This window comes from Geotrypetes seraphini, chromosome 13 (assembly GCF_902459505.1).
Source record: "Geotrypetes seraphini chromosome 13, aGeoSer1.1, whole genome shotgun sequence".
NCBI classification, from domain to species: Eukaryota; Metazoa; Chordata; class Amphibia; order Gymnophiona; family Dermophiidae; genus Geotrypetes; species Geotrypetes seraphini.
Window position 1 is genome coordinate 69,732,817 of NC_047096.1, and position 24,922 is coordinate 69,757,738.

General features: G+C 43.3%; 1 protein-coding gene across 5 annotated transcripts in view; it reads right to left on the reverse strand.

Moving 5' to 3' along the window:
* The window catches only part of TANC2 (tetratricopeptide repeat, ankyrin repeat and coiled-coil containing 2), a 460,847-nt gene that overhangs the window by 363,873 nt on the left and 72,052 nt on the right, over positions 1–24,922 (reverse strand). For 4 of the 5 annotated variants that reach the window (XM_033917630.1, XM_033917629.1, XM_033917626.1 and 1 more), the window contains exon 3: positions 11,665–11,767. The exons of the other annotated variant lie outside the window; for it this stretch is intronic. The gene's annotated coding sequence lies outside the window, so the exon portion shown is untranslated. The remainder of the gene's footprint in view (positions 1–11,664; positions 11,768–24,922) is intronic. 5 annotated transcript variants of the gene reach the window in all.

Genomic DNA, 24,922 nt, shown 5'->3' on the forward strand with positions numbered 1-24,922 from the left:
TTCGGCTGACAAACGTACTTTTTGCAGAGTATTCATAAAGATATTAAAAAGCGTAGGAGAAATAAAGAGCCCTGTGGCACTCCACAGAAAGCAGCCCAGCTTCTAGAAATGGTCCTTCAGCATCCTATAATTCCTGTTTACTAAAAAAGTGTTAAACCAATTAAGAACAAATCCACCTATACCCAACTCGCTCAATTTATTGATCAGCAAAATATGATCGACTGAGTCAAAAGATACACCGATATCAAATTGTAACAAAATAGATTGATAACCTTGATTCACCTAGTTGTTAATGTTAGCAATAGCAGCTCTGTACTGTGTTTGGGTTGAAACCCAAACTGAGTATCATGTAGAAAGGAAAAACGATCAATGAACCTTGAAAGCTGCTTATTCATTAATACACTTACCTAATCTAATCTTCCATTTGTGAGTCGCACATATCTATACAGGCTCAAGGCGACAGATCAAAGAGGAAGGGGAAAGTAGTAGGGGAAGAGGGCATGGAGAAGAAAGAGGAGGGACCTAGAAGCAGGGGGTGCTATACAGAAATTAAGACAGTTAATTGTCAAAGAGGCGAGTCTTCAGGTTTTTTCTGAATGTGGTGTAGTTTGTCTCTTTCCTGATGGCTTCTGGTAAGTCACTGCAGGTTTTTACACCCAGATAAGTTAGCATAGATTGGAAAATTCGCTTGTAGTGGAGGTATTTTGTGAATGACAGGTTTAGTTGGATTCTGTTAAGGATTCTTTTTGATGTCGACCAAGCAGTAGAGAACAGTTGGATGAGAGGGGCTGCTGAGTTTCCGTATAGAATCTGGTGTAGGATACATGACAATTTGAAAATTATTTGGTTTGATATTGGGAGCCAGTGTAGTTGCCTGATGAAGGTTGTGATTGAATCAAATTTCTTTAATTTGTAGATTAGTCTAGGGCTGTGTTTTGAATGAGTTGTAGTTTGCGGATAACAGAAGTATTGATGTCAAGGTAGGCAGAGCTGCAACAGTCCAGTTGAGGTAGGACCATCATCTGAACGATCAGAGCAAATTGGTGTGGGTGGAACTATGATCTTGTGAGTCGCAGTTGACGCATAGTGTGTAGATTTTCTTTTTCTGAAGGTTAGATATTTCTGGTTCCATTGTGAGAGTGTCGTTTAAGATGCAGCCTAGTACCTTGGTGGATTTTTCCATTATGAGAGTGATGCCTGATGGAAGAGTGAGGTTAGAAATGGCATTGTTGTGCAGTGCAGAAACCAATGGATTTGGTTTTAGTGGCGTTCAGTTTCAGCTTGTTGCCCAGGTTTGAATTTAATCTATATTGTTTGAGATTTTTTTGGCAATATTAGGATGGTTATTGGTTATGGGGATGAGGAGGAGGATGTCGTCGGCATAAGATAGTAGTTTCGTCTTCCATTTTGATGTGTCCCAGCAAGCTCATGAATAAATCGAATAGGATTGGGGATAATGGGGAGCCTTGTGGGATGTCACAGAATGCCTTCCAAGGGTTGGAGTACGCTTTATTTATTTAGATTTTTATCCCGTCCTCCCAGTAGCTCAGAACGGTTTACAAGTAAACATTCACAATGGAGTGAATTGGACATACAAGATTATACAATAGATTTAAATACTTGGACATACGAGACTGTACAGCAGTGTAAATATAGGGACTATACAGCAAATTAGAAACAGTAGCTTAAATATAAGTAGTTTAGTTTAGATACAAGTTATTTGAGTATAGGCTGAGAGTGGATTATACAGAAATTTTTGGCAGATTAGAATGGAGAAAGAAGGGTAGAGGTGGGGTTTAAGTGGTTGGGTGTAGACTGAGGGTGACCTTTAGTTGAAGAGGAGGGTCTTTACCATTTTCCGGAATATCATTAGTGAGTTCTGTAGTCTGAGTTGAGGGGGGAGTTGGTTCCAGAGTTGGGGAATGAAGTGGCTGTAGGAGCGTTTGCGGGTGGTTTCTGAGAGGAGGGACCTTCCGGGGGGAATCCATAGGCGTATCTCCGTTTCTGAGCAGAGGGTGCGGGTGGGGATGTAGATGGGTAGCTTGGATTTTATGTAGGAGGGGGTGGTGGCATAAATTCTTTTGTGTGCTATTGCTAGGGCCTTGAATGCACAGCGTTGGCTAATTGGGAGCCAGTGTTCAGCGCAGAGTGCTGGGGAGATGGGATCATGGTAGTTGAGGCTGTGTAGGAGGCAGATAGCTGCATTTTGGACCCATTGGAGGTGCTTGAGATCTTTTTTGGTTATTCCATTAAATAGGGAGTTGCAGTAATCCATTCTGGAGAGGACATATGCGTAGAGGAGTTGGGCTAGGTCAGGTGTGGAGATGTAGGGTTTGATCCTTCTCTGTTGGCAGAGGTAGTAGAAGGAGGTAGAGAATACTTGGGATATGTGGGTAGATAGGGATAGGTGTCCGTCTAAGGTTACTCCTAGGCTGCGTACTTGATCTGTTGCCGTTAGTAGAGTGGAATCCCATGATAGTGTTGGGCGTGTGTATTTGGTGTTTTTGTTCCTGATCCATAAGAGTTTGGTCTTAGAGGCGTTCAGTTGTAGTTTGTTGTTTGCCATCCAGGTTTTCATGTCAGAGAGGCAGTGTTGGAGGTTAGCAATTTGGGACGATCGTTTTTTGCCTAGTGGGAGGAGCAGCTGGATGTCATCAGCATAGGAGTGGATTTTAATGTTGTACTTTTGCGCTATATCAATGACAGGTCTGATTCTTGCCTTTTGACCAAGTATTTTGTAGGAAGTCGGCAAACCATTTCAGTACAGTCCCTGTTATTCCAATTTCCGAGGGTTTGTTTAGGAGTAATTGGTGGTTCACTAAGTCGAAGGCTGTGGAGATATCAAATTGGAGCAGTATTGCCTGATGACCTGAGCTTAGCAACTGTTTGATTTTAGTGATTAGAGTGATGATGAGGAGCTCAGTGCTGTGCTTTTTTCGGAAGCTGTATTGGGATGTATGGAGGCAGGAGTGTTGCTCTATGTACGAGACTAGCTGCTTGCTGACATGGGACAGTTAGATGCTATGGAGAGGTCTGCTAGGGCTATTTTCAGTATAGGGGTTAAGGCTATTTTACCCTTTTCTTTGGGTAGATGCCCTTGGTTCAGGGAACTATTTAGCAGGTTGGTGAGCAAGTTAATGATATGATGCGGAGCTGCAGAAAGAAGGTATGAAGGACAGTTGTCTAGGGGGTTGCTTCGTAAGGCTAGTTTTGATAATAGTTTATTGGTATCAGGGATGGAAAGGTTAGTGAATGAAGACCAGATCTGGTCTGCTTTAATGGGTTCAGTGTATTCCGTATAGTTGTGCTGGGAAGTGTTTGTTGTGGCTGTCTTAGCAACTTCTGATTGGACCAACTTGACTTTGTTGAAGAAGAAATCTGCTAGTTCTTGGGCTGAGATTTTATTAGAGAAGGTGCAGATTCTTGATATTTTATTGAGATATTCTGGAATTTCCAGTGTGATAGGTGATGTGGAAATTGAGCAGCCACAAGACGGAAAGTCTTCTCTTCTGAATAAGAGAGGAATTTTCATCCTGTTGAACTTCTCCTTAACCTATATCCAGGTAAATAGCAGTCGCCCTGGATACTTTCTAACTATTTTTTAAAGAAAGAAATCATCAAGGTCCTGCACTGATGGTTGAGATTGCTGTAAAGTAGCTCCTAAAATAGGCGTAGTCAGATTATGCATAATGAATTTTTTTGAGCTGCTGAAACATGTAATTTATAAGTTTTAATTGCAAATTTCCAAGCTAATTTAGATTGAATTTAATTAATTTTTCTACCATATTCTTTGTCTAAATTTTTGATTTTCTATTCTTAGTTCCTCAAGATACTTTCCAAAGTAAAATAGTAAAACACAAACTAGCAGAGCTCTGCAAAAAAATTTAGACATGAAACAAAATGTACCGTATCACCTTGCAGATGATACACAATTTCCCATTGCCTTATGTTTTTAATCCTCCTCCTCCCAAGGAACCTTAGAATTATTATAACTAATCTTTGAAAAGTCCTTTCTTGAATCTGGAAACAACCGGATGAGCAGAGAGGGGTTTCCCTTCGATAGGCTGATGGAAAGCAGCAATTGCACTGAGATGGACTCGGATCGATGTAGACTTGAGGCCAGAGGTGGATAAGTGCAAAAGATAATCTAGAACAGAAGATAAGGAGGAATCTTGAGGCTCCTTATCGTGAGAGATGCACCACGTAGAAAATCTAGTCCATTTTTGGTTGTAGCATTGTCTAGTGGCAGGCTTTCTAGAAGCTTCTAAAATGTCTCTGAAAGGTTGAGAAAACTGAAGAGTTATGTTGAGAGGTACCAAGCTGTCAGGTGCAAAGACTGCAGAAGTAGTTCTCTTAGTATTCTTGGGTGAATTCCGTCCGGGCCTGGCGATTTGTCAGTTTTTAGCCTATCTATCTGTTTGAGTACGTCTTCGAGGCTTACCTCCATGCATGATAATTTTTCCTCTTGGTCCCCCTTGAAGAATTTTTCCGGTTCCGGAACATTGGATGTGTCCTCTTTTGTGAAGACCGACGAGAAGAACGTGTTTAATCTGTCCGCCACTTCCTTTTTCTCCTTTACCACTCCTTTCCTATCCCCCTCATCCAGAGGTCCCACTTCCTCCCTCGCCGGCTGTTTCCCTTTCACATATCGAAAGAAAGGTTTAAAGTTCCATGCCTCCTTTGCAAGTTTCTCTTCATATTCTCTCTTTGCTGTTCTGACTACGCTGTGGCATTCTTTTTGGTGCTTCCTGTGCTTTTTCCAATTTTCCTCAGTTTTATCCTTTTTCCATGTCCTGAAGGATTTTTTCTTATCTCCTACCACCTTCTTAACTTCTCTTGTTAACCATGCTGGGTCCTTTGCTTGATTCTTTCTGCCCCCTTTTCTAAATCTGGGTATATATCGGCTTTGCGCCTCGTTCACCGTGTCCTTAAAAAGGGTCCAGGCTTGGTCCACCGTCAGTGCCTTTCTGGTGCTGTTCTTGAGTTTTCTCTTTACCATGTGTCTCATGGCATCATAGTTCCCTTTCTTGAAGTTGAACGTTGTTACAGTGGTTCTCATCCCCTTTGGCATACTTAGTTCCACTTTGAATTGGATCGTTTTGTGGTCACTGTTCCCTAAAGGTCCCGCTACTTCCACTTCTTGGGCAGGTCCTCTCAGCCCATTAAGGATTAAATCCAGAATAGCTGCCCCTCTCGTTGGTTCTTTGACGAGCTGTTCCAAGTAACAGTCCCCTACAGCCTCATAAATCATATGCCTCTCCAGCACAAACTGTGTCATTTTTGTTTACTTAATAAAATAGTTTGCATTTCTAGCCTTTGTGCCTCTTTTTTGTTTTGCTGCTACTACAGGGTTGGGGAACCCCTAAACATAAGGGCATTCTCCATCCCTGCTTGCATGCTCACCTGCTCACATCCTTATGTTGAGGTCTGGGTGCTTTTAAGCCTCAACACTGAAACATAGAAATATAGAAATTGACGGCAGATAAGGGCCACGGCCCATCCAGTCTACCCACCCTAATGACCCTCCCCTGTCTTTATCCTGTGAATAGATCCCATGTGTCGATCCCATTTGGCCTTAAAATCAGGCACGCTGCTGGCCTCAATCACCTGAAGTGGAAGACCATTCCAGCGATCAACCATCCTTTCAGTGAAAAAGAATTTCCTGGTGTCACTGCGCAGTTTCCCGCCTCTGATTTTCCACGGATGTCCTCTTGTTGCCGTGGGACCCTTGAAAAAGAAGATATCCTCCTCTGCATCGATGCGGCCCGTGAGATACTTGAACGTCTCGATCATGTCTTCCCTCTCTCTGTGCTCCTCGAGCGAGTATAGCTGTAATTTATCTAACCGTTCTTCGTACGGGAGATCCTTCAGTCCCGAGACCATCCAGGTGGCCATTCTCTGGACCGATTCCAGCCTCAGCACATCCTTACGGTAATGCAGCCTCCAGAATTGCACACAGTATTCCAGGTGGAGTCTCACCATAGATCTATACAAAGGCATAATGACTTCAGGCTTACGGCTGACGAAACCCCTGCGTATGCAACCTTTGATTTGTCTTGCCTTGGAAGAAGCTTGCTCCACTTGATTGGCAGCCTTCATGTCCTCACTGACGATCACCCCTAAGTCTCGTTCTGCTACCGTTCTTGTTAGGATCTCGCCATTAAGGGTATAAGTCCTGCATGGATTTTGGGTACCCAGGTGCATAACTTTGCATTTTTTGGCATTGAAGCTGAGCTGTCATGTCTTAGACCAGTTCTCTAGTAAGAGTAGATCGTGCATCATATTGTCGGGCATTGAATTTTTATCCATTGTGCTTTTATCCACATTGCTTAGCTTGGTGTCTCTCGGAGCCCTTCTGCCAAGTCCCTTATAAAGATATTGAATAGTATCGGGCCCAAGACAGAGCCCTGGGGCACTCCGCTGATCACCTGCGTCATTTCAGAGAGGGTGCCGTTCACTATTACCCTTTGAACCCTACCTCTAAGCCAGTTCCCAACCCACTTTGTCAATATGTCACCCAATCCTATGAAACTCATCTTGCTTAGCAACCTGCGATGAGGTATGCTTTCGAATGCTTTGCTAAAGTCCAGGTATACGATGTCCAGGGACTCTCCAACATCTAGCTTCCCCGTCACCCAGTCAAAGAAGCTGATCAGGTTGGATTGGCAGGATCTCCCCTTAGTAAATCCATGTTGACGGGGATCCCGTAGGTTCTCTTCATTCAGGATCGTATCTAATTGGTGTTTGATAAGAGTTTCCATTAGTTTGCTCACTATTGATGTGAGACTCACTGGTCTGTAGTTTGCCGCTTCTGTCTTGGAGCCTTTCTTGTGGAGTGGAATGACGTTAGCCTTCTTCCAGTCCAACAGGACGCTACCTGAACTAAGGGAGAGGTTGAAGAGCGCTGACAGCGGCTCCGCCAAGACATCACTCAACTCCCTGAGCACCCTGGGGTGCAGGTTGTCCGGTCCCATTGCCTTGTAAACCTTGAGCTTTGACAGCTCACCGTAGACACTGTTGGGCGTAAATTTGAAATCGCTAAATGGGTCAACTGAGTCAGCCCTTGTCTGTAGCTGAGGGCCATGCCCCGGTGCTTCTCGGGTGAAGACAGAGCAGAAGTATTCATTTAACAGTTGGGCTTTTTCTGAGTCCTTTTCCACATAGTCTCCGTCTGGTTTCCTAAGACATACTATTCCCCCTGAGTTTTTACTTCTGTCACTGATATACCTGAAGAATGATTTATCTATCTCCCTTCTGGATTTTCTTTGCTAGAGATTCCTCCATGTTGAATTTAGCCTCCCTGACTGCTGTTTTGACGGCTTTTGACTTGGTCAGGTATTCTGCTCTGGAGTCCTGTTCCCTTGATTGTTTGTAAGAGATGAATGCTTTTTTCTTTTCTTTGATGAGGTCTGAGATCTCTGCAGTGAACCACTGTGGTTTATTGTTTCTACGGCGTTTACTTACTAGCTTAACATAACGGTTTGTCGCTTCCTGTATGGTGGCTTTCAAAGTCGACCACATTTCTTCCACACTATCGGTTTCTGCTTGGCTTTGTAGCATCTGGTGAACAAAGTCACCCATCTCTTGGAAGTTTGTGTCCTTGAATTTGAGGACCTTGGTCAGTGTGGCAGATTTAGTGAAGCATTTCCCAAGATTGAACCATATCATGTTGTGGTCGCTGGAGGCCAATGTGTCTCCCATCGAGACCTCTGTGACACTTTCACCATTGGTAAGCAACAGGTCCAGTATTGCCTGATCCCTTGTTGGGTCCAACACCAGTTGCCTGAGACGTGCTCCCTTCATGAGACGTGCTCCCTTCAAAGAGTTTAATAGCCTCCTGCTGCTGCTGGAAGCAGCGGTAAGTGTGCCCCAATCCACATCAGGCATGTTGAAGTCACCTAACAATACTGTGTCCCCACGCAAGGTGATATTCTCTATATCTCCAATCAATTTCATATCCAGGTCATCCTATTGTCTTGGGGGTCTGTAAATAACGCCAAAATACAGGCATTTGTCCTTCCCTCTGGCCAAATTAACCCAAAGGGATTCCCCAGTGTATTGGACATCTGTGATTCTTGTGACCTTAATGTCATCCTTTGTATATAATGCTACACCTCCTCCCAATCTGCCCTCCCTGTCCCGGCGAAGCAGGTTGTAACCTGGTATGACCATGTCCCACCCGTGGGAGTCTGTGAGCCAGGTGTCAGATATTGCCGCCACATCCAGGTCGGCATTCCTTATTTCTGTTTCCAGATCCAGTATCTTGTTTCCCAAGCTGTGTGCGTTAACGTACATAGCCTTCCATGTTGTGTTTTTATTACGTCTTAGTGGGGATATTCCCGTTTGAGTTACTTGGACACTTTTAGCATTATTCGTATATTTTGGATAAAGTTAGGACAGCCAATGTGTATCCTAACTTTATCTGGATAGTTATCCAAATAGTGGACTCTCTCTACTAACTGGATAACTCCTGGCTGAACCTTAGCTTCCCCCTTGGACCACAGCAGTACTACCCTGATAGTACTAAACTGGACTGTTCTGATTTTCCCTGCTATAATGCCACTGAAGATCCTGGTATGAACCCAGTGAGTGAACATAAGAATTGTCTTACTGGGACAGATGATGGTCCATCAAGCCTAGTATCCTGTTTCCAACAGTGGTCAACCTAGGTCCCAGGTACCTAGCAAGATCCTAAATAGTTAAACAGATTTTATGCTGCATATCCTAGGAATAAACAGTAGTTTTCCCTAAGCCATCTCAATAATGGCCTATGGACTTCTCTTTTAGGAAATTATCTAACCTTTTTTAAACCCTGCTAAGCTGACTTTACCACATTTTCTGGCAGTTTGTTTTAAATCTACTACTTATAGCTTCATTGCATGCCCCCTAGTCCTAATATTTTTTGGAAAGAGTAAACAAGTAATTCACATCTAACCTTTCCACTCCACTCACTATTTTATAGACCTCTTATCATATCACCTCTGAGCTGTCTCTTCTCCAAGCTGAAGAGCTCTAACTGCTTTAGCCTTTCCTCATAGGGAAGTCATCCCATCCCTTTTATCATTTCCGTTACTCTTCTCTGTACCTTTTCTAATTCTACTATATCTTCTTTGAAATACAGCAACCAGAATTGCAGGTATTATTCAAGGTGCGGCCATACCCATAGAGCTATACAAGGGCATTTAACATTTTTATCTTTGTTTTCCATTCCTTTTCTGATAATTCCTAACAATCTCTTTGCTTTCTTAGCTGCTGCCACACATTAAGCTCAAGGTTTCAATGTATCCTCAACAATGACACCTTGATTCTTTTCTTGGGCAGTGACTCCTACCGTAGAACCCTACATCACTTATACAGTCATGTGAAAAAATTAGGACACCTCATGAAATATTCAGTTCTTTCTTAAGAAATGTTCACATATTTATGTCAATTTTTTTTTTTCCATCTCTGGAAAAGAAAGTGATGTAAACAGTTAAACAAACATTGCAGGTAAACAAACATTTTCCTTGATTTACTCATGAAACAAAAGATATCTACAAAAATGTACATTTTAACTGAGGAATAAATTAGGACACCCTACACCCTAATAGCTAGTGTTACCCCCTTTGCTGAAATAACTGCAGTGAGACGCTTCTTGTAGCCATCTGCCAGTCTCCGACATCTGCTGGAAGCAGTGACTACGGGCTATCCAGCTCAACTGGTTAGAAGTTCTTGTCTATCTGCTGTAGGAAGAATATTACCTGCATATCTGAACTGATAAGGCAAAATTAGAAAACTATTTTCTGAATAACAAAAGTTCAAAAATTATATTTTCAGTCTCCTTTCCCAAAATATGCTGTACTTTCCAATTGCCCATGTGGTCTGGCCTCATACATCTAGCTTTATTGACCAAATGATAGCCTGCAACTTGTTGTTCAAGACTGCTTAGACTTGTTTTTATGCTTGCAGCAGTTTTCTAGTCACCGAATATGATGATCAGAAGCTTTAGAATACAGTGCCTGTAATCAGTGGTTTCTGTTATGTTTTAGAACTGTAGTATGCAGGCCTCTGCAATTATAGCTCTTTACTGTTTTCAGTTCCTGGCATCTAGACAGTTTACAAATGATGTGTAACAATTTGCACTCGAATCTTCAATCTTTCATCTTCAGCCAATAAAGAGAGAAACTAAAATTACAGAAAATTATTATACAAGTAAGCTTAATCTAGCTACTCTTAACACTGTTACCTTTAAAATAAAAAAAATCTCAGCAAGAAGGTCTGTAATTATCTTTGGATAGTTTGGATGTGACTGTATAGCTTGAAGGTTTGTAGCCAGAAAAGAATGTGCCCCAAGCTGTCTTACTGGTCAGACTAGTATAGGATCCTGATTTACCAGCTTCTGAAACTTTTCTGTCAAAGATAGGTTAAAAAAAACCCACCAAAAAACCCAGCCCACTGTCAGAAGACAGTTTGAAAAAAAAAAATTCAAAACAAAAATCAATATGGTAAAAAGTCTTTAATAACGTTTAGTTCATTTACTGGTACAAAAGTCACCTGCCTGACACAGCCGCAATCTGACTTGCAACTACTTCAGGGGCATATGATGTTTCCTTAATAGGGACTTCTCAAATTTAATTGTCAAGATTTCAAACATCGAGCAATGAGGTCTAGTAAATTCCTTTCTGCAGTTCAAAGAATCTATTGTGCAAATGACAATCCTCTCAAGCAATTTCTGAAGTTAGAAACAACTCATAGAACTGGGGACAGACAGAGCCAGCAGCAGTAGTCAGTTGTTGGCTCTTGCAAGAACTGCAACACCTGCTGGCCGGCACTCCCAACCACTTAACTTGTACACATGCTGTACAGGCTTGTCTCCTTGTCTGGGACTGCCTCTGTCCGGGTTACCGGTGTGCCTGCCATTCTCGAGCTCTCTGTGGGAGCTAAAGCAGGGAAATCCCTTATGTGTTCATAAAAGTTATTTCCCTGTCTGTGCCCTTAAATAGTGAATAAGTCTAATCAGGACAATTCAAAACCATTTTTTTTCTGGAGCCTGGGGGCTGGAAGGGAGCCTCGGGGAAACTACCCTTCCTCTCCAAACAAAGTGTATAGGCAAAGGGGTGGGGGGAAATGGTGGGGCCCACACCCCTTGGGCAGGGTCCTGTGAGACCAAACAAATCCTCACCCAAGGGCACTAAGTTTCAAGTTCAAGTTTCAAGTTTATTAAATTATTTGATTAAACGCTTTTCAAGATACAAAGCGTTTTACAAAGAAATAAAATTGGATTTCTTAAATCACAAATACATCGTAAATAAAAATAATTACTTAAAAATTAAAAAACGAACTGGGGTAACAAACACATGGAACAGTAGGAAAAGGAGGGATAAGAAAAAATACAATTAAAAAAAAAAAAAAAAATGAGTTAAAAAAAAAAAGAAAAAAGAAATGCGACTAGAGGCTGTGAAGCCAAACTGCACAATCTATGAGGTACAATTCTGAGACTGTGACCAAGGCGTAGCTATTAGACTCAACCTCACTGTGCAGCTATGGCCAGGAGATAGGCCAGAGACAGGAGCATATAACAGCATGACCTATCAACTGCTGAAGGTAGAGAAAAATACTATATTGTTCCAGTGAGCACTACAGCTTATACTGGTGATGACATTAGTAGAATTCAGTTTTCTCTACCTCCACTTGATGGCAGGGAGGAACAACACCCATTTGTGCAGAACGATGGAGCTGACGCTAAGCAGTACTTTTTCTCAGAAAGGTTGGTAGATGTCTGAAATGCCTGTGAAGACAAAAATAGTGACAGAATTCAAGAATGCATGGAATAAACACAGCAGAACACTGTAAACCTATGTGAAGTGCCAGATTCAACTCTAGGCACCTTTTTGGGTAGACTGGATATACTGTGCAGGTCATCTGCCAACATTCACTATGTTGCTTTGAATGCCCTCAGTATGGATCATAAAGTGGCTGACTGGGTTAAGAACTGGTTGAATGGAAGGCGACAGAGGGTAGTAGTATATAGAACTCCAGCGGGGCTCTTTCAGAATAAGATCAACCATCTTTTAAGGCCTGGTAATCAATCATAATCACAGAAAATACTTTTGATCTATAAAGTACAATTAAAAATTATTAAATTACTAGTTTTTTAGCCCGTTACATTAACAGGTGCTAGAATAGATGTGTAGACTTAGGCTTTTCTTTTCTTTCTCTCTCTTTTTCTGTCTCTCCCCCCTGTCCAGCAGCACCCCTTCCCTGCTCCACCTGTCCAGCAGTAGCCCTTTTTCCTTGCTTTTACCTCCCCCCTATCCAGTAATACCCTTTCCCTGCTCCCCCTGTCCAGAAGTAGCCCTTCTCCCTTCCTTTTACCTACCCATATTCAGGCTCCCATTTCCCCTTTTACCTTCCCTATTTTCATCTGGCGTTGGTGGGATTTGGGCTCCATTGCTTCCACCTGTTGGAAACCAGGCCCCTGTGCTACTTATAGTTTACCTCATTATCTTTTCAGCTTGTGTTCTCAGGATACACAGAGAATTCAGCTTGTTTGGTTTTTTTTCTGCAGGGTGTCTGCCTTGCCTGTATCTTTCCACCTGGAAAGCAAATGGCATACATCCTCTAGTAGGTTGCCGACACACTCTGTCACGGGGCCTCTGCAGGGCCGCGGGGAGCTGGTTAAGCTCAGTGTCCGGGGTTGTCGGGTAGGTCTTCTGGGCCACGGGAGAAGTATGTTGTGTCTGGGAGCCGACAGGATAGCGCCATGGCTCCCTTAGTTCCTTGCCGCCCCCCCTTCCTTTTCCTTTCCGTGGTCCCCTCTGCTTGTTTAACTTTCCGGCGGCTCCTCTCACGATCGCCGCCTGTGTGGGAAGCCTTCTCCGACGCAGGAGCGGCTCTGAGAGGAGCCTTTAAGTTAAAAAAGAAACTTCAGCCGGTAGGGCCGTATTTCCGGGATGGAGGACTGCGCGAGGTGGAGAGCAGGGAGGCTATCATTTTTAAATTTTTCTGGCGGCCAGGGACCTATGGATCATGGATCACGCATGGGCGCTTAGCGTTTTATTATAGTAGATGAGCAGACCTGGGGGTGGCCAGATTCTGAAGGGATGCATTAATCTGAATCAGATTACTATGTGGCCAGAACAACATAATTATATGCCCACACCATAGATTGCAAAATATATTATTAGCTAAGAGTCAAGAGTTATCACAATTTCATTAAAAATTTATCTGAGCATTTGGTTTCCTTGGATTTTCAACAGAAACTTTACCATCAGTGTGGCAATGGTCACTATTCTCCCTGTAGCAAATGTTCGTTATGTGACATGTCCCATTCTGGGAGCCAATGGGTATATCCTACCACCAAGAAAGTGTACTATCTTGGGTCTCAAACTACTTGTGAGTCCAGTTTCATGGTATGTGTGATTTCTTGCCCTTGTGGACTGGGATGTACTACACGCAGCATTAGGACCAGTCTAATAGAACATCGCAGTTGCTTGAGAACGGGCAAACTTACAGCACCAATGATTTCCCACAATATGGCACATCATCATGATTTTTCCCAACTGAAACGGTGCATCTTAGAACAAGTTCCCCCAGGTTTCAATGGTAACAGAAGTACTTACCTCTTTAGGAGGGAAAACTTTTGGATTTTCTATTTGAAAGTATATCTTCCTATGGGGCTCAATGAAGATGTAGACAGATGTTTTACTGGATAATTTTCTTTTCTTTTTTTTAAATCAAACAAACCAATAAGTCAACAATTTTTCTGCTATGGTGATCAGTACTGGGTAATAATAATTTAATGTTTTACCCTCATTCTTCCTTTTCATGTTTTTAATTTACTTTTTTGATTCGGTGATATGTATTCTGACATCATCATGTTGATAATGTGCGCTGTTCCTGCAGGGCTTTAGGGCGTTTTAAACTCCTGAGACGTCATTATTTTTTACTTTTCCCACAGCAAAGGATTGATTGCACCAAGCTTCGGAGGATTGTGCAGACAGGCTTGAGGATTCCCTGTTGCCTTGCCAGGACATTGTTCCTTATGTGTTTCTCTGCTCTGTTGAGTGGTGATATGAACTAATGAGTGGCAGTATGAACTTCTAAAGGGATTCAGCTAAGTACTCTTTACTGACAAACTTTTTAATGAATTATTTCAATGAATCTTCATTTTATTGATAAACTTTTGAATGAATTTTTCTAATGTTTCTAATAAACTTTGAAAATAAATTATCAAGTGGTATTATGAAGTCTAATTGAACTCAGTCAAGCCCATTTCATCGAACAATCTTTGAATGAACTTTTTATGTGATTTTATTATTATTGTTGATTTTGGGAGTTTATTAAATCTTTATTTTTCCTTTTCTCAATTTGGTTTGAATGTTTGTTTAAGACTTTTATAGTGTTTTGATCAATTGATTTCACAAAATTGGACTAAATGATGTATGGGGCAGTTCTTATTTAGACTTATTGTCTGGTGCTGGTCTTCTATGAGTTACTGCCCAGGCCTATAGTCCCCTTTCATATCATGAGATTGGCCCATACTGATGTCCATTATATTAATTTTTCTTCAAAATTAAGCCCAAACATTCTCACCAAAGGGAATAAGAGTGTTAGCCAATTACGGTTTGGATATTAGATTGGACATTATTGGCAACAAGATTGTTTTTAGGGTTTTAGTTTAATAGCTGGGCTTGGATAAGCCATGGCTCCATTGCTTTGCAGTCCATGGTAGTGGCATAGCTTGTAAGTGGTGAACTGGAAGAAAAATACTGTATTTTTCACTCCATAAGACAAACCTGACCATAAGACGCACCCTAGATTTAGAGGAGGAAAACAAGAAAAAAAAACATTCTGAACCATATTCTCCCTGCCAGTCTCTGCACCCAACCCCACACTCCTTGTCAAGCTCTGCACTCTGTCCCCCCTCCATGCCAGGCTTTATACCCTGTCCCCCCTCTGGTGGTCTAGTGGTAGGCCGGGACAGGGCAGGCAGGCCTAGTGGCTAGCAGGCAGGTACATAAGAACATAAGCATCGCCTCTGCCGAGTCAGACCATAGTTCCATCATGCCCAGCAGTCTGCTCCCGCGGCGGCCCCTCAAGTCAATGACCTGTAAGTGATCTATTACTCTAAAGCATTTTGTACTGTATAGTAACCCTCTAATTGTACCCTTCAATCCTCTTTTCCTTCAGGAACTCGTCCAATCCCATTTTGAAACCCAAAATCGTACTCTGCTCTACCACCTCTTCTGGAAGCACATTCCAGGTGTCCATCACCCTCTGAGTGAAGAAGAACTTCCTAGCATTTGTTCTGAATCTGTCTCCCTTCAATTTTTTTGAGTGCCCTCTAGTTTTTGTTGCCCCCGCCAGTCTGAAGAATCTGTCCCTCTCTACCTTCTCTCTACCCTTCATGATCTTGTAAGTTTCTATCATATCCCCTCTAAGTCTCTGCTTTTCCAGGAAAAAGAGCCCCAGCTTCTTCAGCCTCTCAGCATATGAAAGGTTTTCCATGCCCTTTATCATTTTTGTTGCTCTTCTCTGGACCCTCTCGAGTATCGCCATATCCTTCTTAAGATACGGCGATCAGTATTGAACGCAGTACTCCAGATGCGGTCGCACCATCGCCCTATACAGCAGGAGGATAACCTCCTTGGTTCTGGTAGTGATACCTTTTTTGATAATGCCCAACATTCTGTTCGCCTTTTTTGAGGCCGCTGTGCATTGTGCCGCTGGTTTCATTGTTTTATCCACCAAGTCCTTTTCTAGGTTGCCTTCCCCCAATATCATCCCCCCATCGTGTAGTTGTACATCCCCTTTCCCTATGTGCATGACTTTACATTTCTCTACATTGAAGCTCATCTGCCATTTATTTGCCCACTCACTCAGTTTGTTCAGGTCCCTTTGAAGTTCTTTACATTCCTCAACAGATCTAACCTTACCAGAGAGTTTTGTGTCGTCCACAAATTTTATAACTTCACACCTTGTCCCTGTTTCCAGGATTATTAATAAATATATTGAACAGCAGTGGTCCCAGCACTGACCCTTGCAGGATGCCACTCGTGACCCCTTTCCAGTCAGAATAGTGTCCCTTTACTCCTACCCTCCGTTTCCTGTCCGCCAGCCAGTTTCTGATCCATCTGTGAATGTCCCCTTCCACCCCGTGGTTCCACAGTTTCCTTAGTAGGCGCTCGTGAGGAATGGTTCAATCTCAAAAAGGGGTTCGCCAAATCTAACACATTGACCAAGGTCCTAAGCTTCAAGGACGCCAACTTCGAGGGCATGGGGGAATTCATCCATCAAGCGCTACAAAACCAAGCGGTAACAGATAACGTAGAAGAAATGTGGTCAGCTCTGAAAGATACCATACAGGAGGCAACCAACCGATATATAAAATCAGTAAGTAAACGGCGAAGGAACAATAGGCCACAGTGGTTCTCTGCGGAGATCTCGGGCCTCATAAAAGAGAAGAAAAGGGCGTTCATTTATTACAAACAATCAGGGAATCAGGACTCGAGAGAAGACTACCTGGCCAAGGCAAGAGCCGTCAAAACAGCAGTTAGAGAGGCCAAATTCCGAAACGAGGAGACGTTAGCGAAGAACATCAAGAAGGGCGATAAATCCTTTTACAGGTATATTAGCGACAGAAACAGAAACACAAGCGAGATAGTACGCCTCAGGAAACCAGACGGGAACTATATAGAAGCGGACTCGGAAAAGGCTGTACTTTTAAACGAATACTTCTGTTCGGTCTTCACCCGCGAGGAGCCGGGATCTGGCCCTCTGCTACAGACAAGGGATAGTCCAGTAGACCCATTTAGTAGCTTCGAGTTTACGCCAGGCAGTGTCTACTGTGAGCTGTCTAAACTCAAGGTTAACAAAGCGATGGGGCCAGACAACTTACACCCCAGGGTGCTCAGGGAGTTAAGTGATGTCTTGGCGGAACCACTGTCCGCGCTTTTCAATCTCTCCCTTAGTACGGGTATAGTCCCGTTGGACTGGAAAACGGCTAACGTCATCCCACTCCACAAAAAAGGTTGCAGAATGGAGGCTGCAAACTATAGACCGGTGAGTCTCACATCAATAGTGAGCAAGCTGATGGAAACTCTAATCAAACGTCAATTGGATACGATCCTGGACGAGGAGAATCTACGGGATCCCCGTCAACATGGATTTACTATGGGGAGATCCTGCCAATCCAACCTGATCAGCTTCTTTGACTGGGTGACGAGGAAGCTGGATGTTGGGGAGCCCCTGGACATTGTGTACTTAGACTTCAGCAAAGCTTTCGATAGCGTACCACATCGCAGGCTGTTGAGCAAAATGAGTTCTATAGGATTGGGTGACACTTTGACAAAATGGGTTGAGAACTGGCTTGGAGGCAGGCGTCAGCGGGTGGTGGTAAATGGCACCCCCTCTGAAATGACGGAGGTGATCAGTGGAGTGCCGCAGGGCTCGGTCTTGGGCCCGATCCTGTTCAATATCTTTATAAGAGACTTGGCAGAAGGGCTTCGAGGTAAAATAACGTTATTCGCAGATGACGCCAAACTATGCAATGTAGTAGAAAGGAGTGCAACGGTCAAAAACTCAATGTCCGACAATATGAAGCACGACCTACTCCTATTGGAGCGCTGGTCTAGGATCTGGCAACTAGGTTTCAATGCCAAAAAATGCAAAGTCATGCACCTTGGCAGCCAAAATCCATGCAAAACTTACACCCTTAATGGCGAGATCCTAGCAAGGACTGTAGCAGAACGGGACTTAGGGGTGATCATCAGTGAAGATATGAAGACTGCCAATCAAGTGGAACAGGCTTCATCTAAGGCTAGACAAATCATAGGGTGTATACGTAGGGGTTTCGTCAATCATAAGCCTGAAGTCATTATGCCATTGTATAGATCCATGGTGAGACCCCATCTGGAATACTGTGTGCAATTCTGGAGGCCTCATTACCGCAAAGATGTGCTGAGACTGGAGTCGGTCCAGCGAATGGCCACCCGGATGGTCTCAGGACTCAAGGACCTCCCGTACGAGGAACGGCTGGATAGGTTGCGGCTATACTCTCTCGAAGAACGCAGAGAGAGGGGAGACATGATCGAGACGTTCAAATATCTCACGGGCCGTATCGAGGTGGAAGAAGATATCTTCTTTTTCAAAGGTCCCACGGCTACAAGAGGGCATCCATGGAAACTCAGGGGAGGTAAGCTGCATGGTGACACCAGAAAGTACTTTTTCACCGAGAGAGTGGTGGATCGCTGGAATAGCCTTCCACTTCAGGTGATTGAGGCCAGCAGCGTGCCCGATTTTAAGACAAAATGGGATCGACATGTGGGTTCTCTTCACAGAGAAAGGTAGGGGAGGGTCATTGAGGTGGGCAGACTGGATGGGCCGTGGCCCTTATCTGCCGTCTATTTCTATGTTTCTATGTTTCTATCTTGTCGAAGGCTTTCTGGAAGTCCAGGTATACTATGTCTATGGGGTCACCTTTGTCCAATTGTTCACTTATCCCCTCAAAGAAGTGCAGTAGGTTCAAGAATAGAAATCACTAATGTAATGTAATGTAATTTGGCATGATCTTCCATTACAGAAACCGTGCCGGCTTGTTCTCATCAGCTTATTTTTTTCTATATGCTCATTGATACTGTCCTTGATTAATGATTCGGCCATCTTCCCCGGAACTGAGGTTAAGCTGACTGGTCTATAATTCCCTGGGTCGCCTCTGGATCCTTTCTTGAAGATACATGTAACATTCGCTATCCTCCAGTCTTCCGGGATTACCCCTGTTTTCAAGGATAGGTTGCAAATCTGCTGTAGTAACTCCGCTATTTCGTCTCTAAGCTCTTTTAGTATTCTCGGGTGGATTCCGTCTGGGCCCGGAGATTTGTCAGTTTTTAGCCTATCTATCTGTTTGAGTACGTCTTCTAGGCTTACCTCCATGCACGATAATTTTTCCTCTTGATCCCCCTTGAAGAATTTTTCCGGTTCTGGCACGTTGGATGTGTCCTCTTTTGTGAAGACTGACGAGAAGAACGTGTTTAATCTGTCTGCCACCTCCTTTACCACTCCCTTCCTGTCTCCCTCATCCAGGGGGTCCCACCTCCTCCCTCGCTGGTTGTTTTCCTTTCAAATATCGAAAGAATGGTTTAAAATTCTGTGCCTCCTTGGCAAGTCTCTCTTCATACTCTCTTTGCTGTTCTGACCACGCGGTGACATTCTTTTTGATGCTTCCTGTGCTCTTTCCAATTTTCCTCGTTTTATCCTTTTTCCATGTCCTGAAAGATTTTTTCTTGTCTCCTATCACCTTCTTAACTTCATTGGTTAACCATGCTGGGCCTTTTGCTTGATTCTTTCTGCACCCTTTTCTAAATCTGGATATATACCGGTTTTGTGCTTCGTTTACCGTGTCCTTGAATAAGGTCCAGGCTTGCTCCACCGTCTGTGCCTTTCTGGAGCTGTCCCTGAGTTTTCTCTTTACCATTTGTCTCATGGCATCAAAATTCCCTTTCCTGAAATTGAACGTTGTTGCAATGGTTCTCCTCCCCTTTGGCATACCTATTTCCACTTTGAATTGGATCATGTTGTGATCACTGTTTCCTAATGATCCCATTACTTCCACTTCTTGGGCAAGTCCTCTCAGCCCATTGAGGATTAAATCCAGAGTAGCTGTCCCTCTCGTTGGTTCCTTGACAAGCTGTTCCAAGTAGCAGTCCCGTACAGCCTCTAGGAACTCCGAATCCTTTGAACATTTTGAAACTCCATGGCTCCCGGGATATTTGAAATCTTCCATAACTATGGTGTTTGCATTTTTACATTTTCGCCTCAACTTGGCTCTCAGTTCTTCATCCTTTGCTTCTGTTTGCCCAGGTGGGCGGTAGTACAGTCCCATCTTTATCTCAGTTCCCTTTCTTCCTGGTATTTTAACCCATATTGATTCCAGTTGTCATTTGTCGTTGCTGCGTCCACTCCGGACGATTGAATGGTATCCCTTATGTAAAGTGCTACTCCTCCTCCTTTCTGATGTGTCTTGTCTCTTCGGTAGAGCTTGTATCCTGGCAGTACTGTGTCCCATTTGTTTTCCTCGTTCCACCATGTTTCCGTGATTGCTATGATGTCTAGGTTCTCATCTTTGGCCATGATTTCTAGTTCCCCCATTTTGTTCTTCAGGCTTCTTGCATTAGTGTACATACAATTTAAGTCTTGATATTTTTGTTTTCTTGTTATTTTCCCTTGCAATTCATTATTCTTTCCGTCCCCTTCTCGTTCTGCAGACTTTTGTTTATTGCCTCTCTTGTCTTCCCCTTGTGGTACGTGGTACGTTTCCTCTTTATGTTCATCCCCTTCCTCTTGTTCCTTTTTGTCTTCCCCTTGTAGTAGACTCCTATCCCCCTCTTGATTCGTCTGGCTCCGTTGATTTTTCGTTGCCTGTTTGGTGTTTTTGGTGTCTTCCCAGCACTTTCCCCACTCAGTATCCTTTCAGGATGCTGTCTTCTGAATCATCAACACTTGGTTGACTGTCGGCTTTCCCCTTCTTCTCAGTTTAAAGCTTGCTCTATTCCTCTCTTGACGTTGTTTGCTAGTAGTCTAGTTCCCACCATGCTCAGGTGTAGTCCATCTCTCCTGAAGAGCTTGTTCTTGCCCCAGAACGTTGTCCAGTTCCTCACAAAGTGAAAACCCTCTTCTTCACACCATCTCCTCATCCACTTATTTATTGAGTGTAGTTCCGTTTGCCTCTTCACATTAGCTCTTGGTACTGGTAGGATCTCTGAGAACGCTATCCTCTGAGTCCTCATCTTCAGCTTCCTTCCCAAGATCTTGAACTATTCGGTGAGTGCCTTCCTGCTGTAGTCTCTCCTAGCGACATCATTTGTCCCGACGTGGACTATCACTGCCATCTCTTCCATCTCTGCTCCTTCCAAGATCCTTTCAATTCTGTCAATGATGTCCTTGGTTCTTGCTCCTGGGAGACAGGTCACCAGCTGATCCTCTCTCCCTCCTGCTATGTGACTGTCCACCTGTCTTAGGATCGAGTCTCCCACCAGGATTGCAGATTTCCCTTTTTTCAGTCTCCGCTGTGGTCGCAGATCAGTGTCCTTGGTGGTTCTCATTTCTTCTCCCTCAAGGTGCTGGTAGGATCTTGCCTCTTCCTCCTGCGAGTTTCCTCCATGGGATCCTTCTGCCTTGATGTCAGATGGTTTATGTCCTCCATTCCTGTACTGCTTGTGTTCTTCCTCTTCCACTCTCCTGTAGGCGTCCTCAATGAACTTCTCAAGTTCCTTGACTTGTTCCTCGATATGCCTCTCTCTCATAGGGTAATCGGCTGTCTGGAATGGGTCTTCTGAGATGTAGAGTCCCTCCAGTTCCTGGATCCTGTGCTTCAGATGAGTGACTTCACTCTTCAAGCTCTTCAGCTCCTGACATCGTCTGCACACATACTACTGTCTCCCCGAGGGGAGGTAGTCGTACATGTGGCAGTCCGTGCAGTACACTGGGAATGCAGTGCTCCTCTGAGCTCCTGCAGCTTCCATACTTGTCTGCCTTCTAGAAGTTCCTGTATTAGTCGCTTGTGCGCTCATTCCTTTATGCTGAGGTGCATGTATGTCATTCTCTACTATGCAGTCAAATATCTGGGTTGCAAGTTTAAAAGGTATCATGAACATATGCTTTTGTATCAGGCTGCTTTTTGGGATAAGGATTTTAAGCAGTTGTTTACTGTTTCATTTTCTTATTTAGAATTCAGGAGACACTTGAAAATCTATTTGTTTTCTAGGTTCTTAGGCAATTAGTTTTCATCTTCATTCCCTAATTGTTGCATCTTATTTTAGTCTTTTGTAAACCGCATAGAACTGCAAGGTTATGCGGTCTAGAAATCGATTTTTATGTTTATGACTGCCAGATGATTTAGGTAAATTAGGACAGATATTTTGCTGTCCTAACTTACCTAGAAAGTCATTCAGGTACCAGTGCTAAATATCAGTTGTACCCAGATAATTTTAAGCTCCATCTTGATTCTACCCTTGGACTACCCTGACGCTACACAAACAGTATCAAGGCAATTAGTAAAGATATTCAGTGGCAGTTATCAGGATGTCTGCTGAAAATCCAGATATGGTTCTGGTTAACTTTTATCCAGGTAGGAGCCATCTGAATTCCACTCAATATTCAGGCCACGGGGAGCTTGTTATTTTTATTGGGGGGGTAGCATCTTTTATGCAAAATATACTCGTTCTTATGCTTTGTATTTAACTTGTGACCTGGTTGTCACAGGGAGAAAGTAGCAGCAGATAGGCTGGCAAACCCAGACTTAAAGTGGAACTGCTGCTGATGAACACAACAGGTTGGCAGAGTTCCCAGGCCCTGCCAAAAATCATGAGACAACAATGTTGGCTGAACAGCTGGCCTCCAAGGCCCTGCCAGAGAGGCATAGTCAGTAGAAGGAAGAAGGTGTTGATGCCCCTGTACAGGTCATTGGTAAGGCCCAACTTGGAGTATTGTGTTCAGTTTTGGAGACCGTATCTGGCGAAGGACGTAAGAAGACTTGAAGCAGTCCAGAGGAAGGTGACAAAAATGATAGGAGGCTTGCGCCAGAAGACGTATGAGGAGAGACTGGAAGCCCTGAATATGTATACCCTAGAGGAAAGGAGGGACAGGGGGATATGATTCAGACGTTCAAATGCTTGAAGGGTATTAACGTAGAACAAAATCTTTTCCAGAGAAAGGAAAATGGTAAACCAGAGGACATAATTTGAGGTTGAGGGGTGGTAGATTCAAGAGCAATGTTAGGAAATTCTACTTTACGGAGAGGGTGGTGGATGCCTGGAATGCGCTCCCGAGAGAGGTGGTGGAGAGGAAAACAGTGACTGAGTTCAAAGAAGCATGGGATGAACACAGAGGATCTAGAATCAGAAAATAATATTAAATATTGAACTAAGGCCAGTACTGGGCAGACTTGCATAGTCTGTGTCTATATATGGCCGTTTGGGAGTGGGCTTCAATGGCTGGGAGGGTTTAGATGGGATGGAGTAGGTTTTAACGGAGATTTCGGCAGTTGGAACCCAAGCACAGTACCGGGCAGAGCTTTGGATTCTTGCCCAGAAATAGCTAAGAAAAAAATTTAAAAAAAATTTAAATTGAATCAGGTTGGGCAGACTGGATGGACCATTTGGGTCTTTATCTGCCGTCATCTACTATGTTACTATGAAAGACACTAGCACTAGCGTGCGGACATCAACAATTTGACTTTAGTCTAAATTAAGAGGGTTAAATGAAAAGTAATACCTAGGGTTACCTTTGTAAAATCTGGACCCATGGCCACGCCCCTACGCCTGCCCAGTTCCACCCTGTTCCACCCAGGCCCCCTCAACCTGGTCTCTTGCTCAGAAGCCACATCAGGAGGGCATCTGTGTATGTGCAGGTGTGACATGATGACATCACATGCATACGCATAACATCACCACGTCACACCTGCACATGCAGAGATGCCCTCCCGATGCGGCTCCTAAGCTGGAAGCTTTTCAAAACCCAGACAAAAGCCATCTGGACGCCCGGACATGGGTAAATCCGGACGTCTGGTAACCCTAGTAATACCTCCACTTCCATAATTCATCAACAGATGGCAGCATTGGAGCATGCACAAGTTAACTTGGGTGTTTTGTTTTTTTTTTTTGGGGGGGGGTTCTCTCTTCCTTCACCTGGTTGTTGAGAAGTCCAACACAAAAATGGACTGTTTGTGTGAAGAGTCTGTTTTGTTCTCTCTTGTCAAATGGAAGCATGCAGTGAGCACTCAGTGTGATTTAAGTAATGTGCTGTGACAGAATTTGTTGTAAGAGGACAATATTAGGCTTCACACAGCAAGAATCACGATAGAGATTATTATAAAATTATAAAAATGTATCTCAAAGTCTTACCCAATCTACCATAAAGCTCAGAAAATGCTACATAATTTTCATCTTTTCCAAAAATTGAAGGAATGACAGAAATGTGTGGTGAATGGTGGCAACTATGTAGTGAAGTAAATACATATGATAAAAGAGCCCATTCGAAGTGTTATTTGTGGCTTTTATTCATTACAATATCTTCATTTAAACAAAGTTATTGGGGTGAAGGCATTACTTTTTTATTTAAGCCTCAAGTTGACCAACTACCAGATCCAAATGCTGAAAGAAAAACATGTCTTTGAAGCTAATTAATAAGCAAATATGTAATCAAGCAACACCACAGCGAAGGAGACGAAAACCAATGGTGTAAGCAAAGAAAACTTTATTGGGTAATTCTAGGAAGACTCAACACGATTTGTGTTTCGGCCCAAAGGCCTGCATCAGGAGTCAGAGATATAGGGGGTTAGCGCGTCAGACATTTCATCACGCGCTAACCCCTGAGGCAGCCTAAAATCCTAACGCCTCGTCAATGGAGGCGTTAGGTACTAGCTTGGCAGGCGGTTTAACGCATGGTATTCCGCGCGTTAAACCGCTACCGTGCCTTTGTAAAAGGACCCCATAGATTTGGTCTCTCATCAGCCAATTCTATGTCTCTGACTCCTGATGCAGGCCATTGGGCCAAAATACGAATCATGTAGAGTCTTCTCAGAACTACCCAATAAATTTTTCTTTGCTTACACCATTGGTTTTTTGTCGCCTTCACTGTGGGGTTGGCTTGCTGGCAATTTGCGGAGGACCATTTCTCTTCTGTTTTTTGGGTTGCAAATATGAAATCTCCAACTAGTGTGCAAAATGAATATTTCTAAGCAATACATTTTGAAATAGTGTAAAAAGTGAACACTGTGTAAATGGGAAACGGTCTAGCATTTTTATTTTATTTTTTTTAAGAATAGATTATGCATCTTTGTTAAGATGACTTATCTGATTAAGCATAGCATGCAAGTACAAGACAAGCTATGAAAAGCAGACCAACAATGACATCATCTTGCATTATAACTTAAGAAAATAAAGAC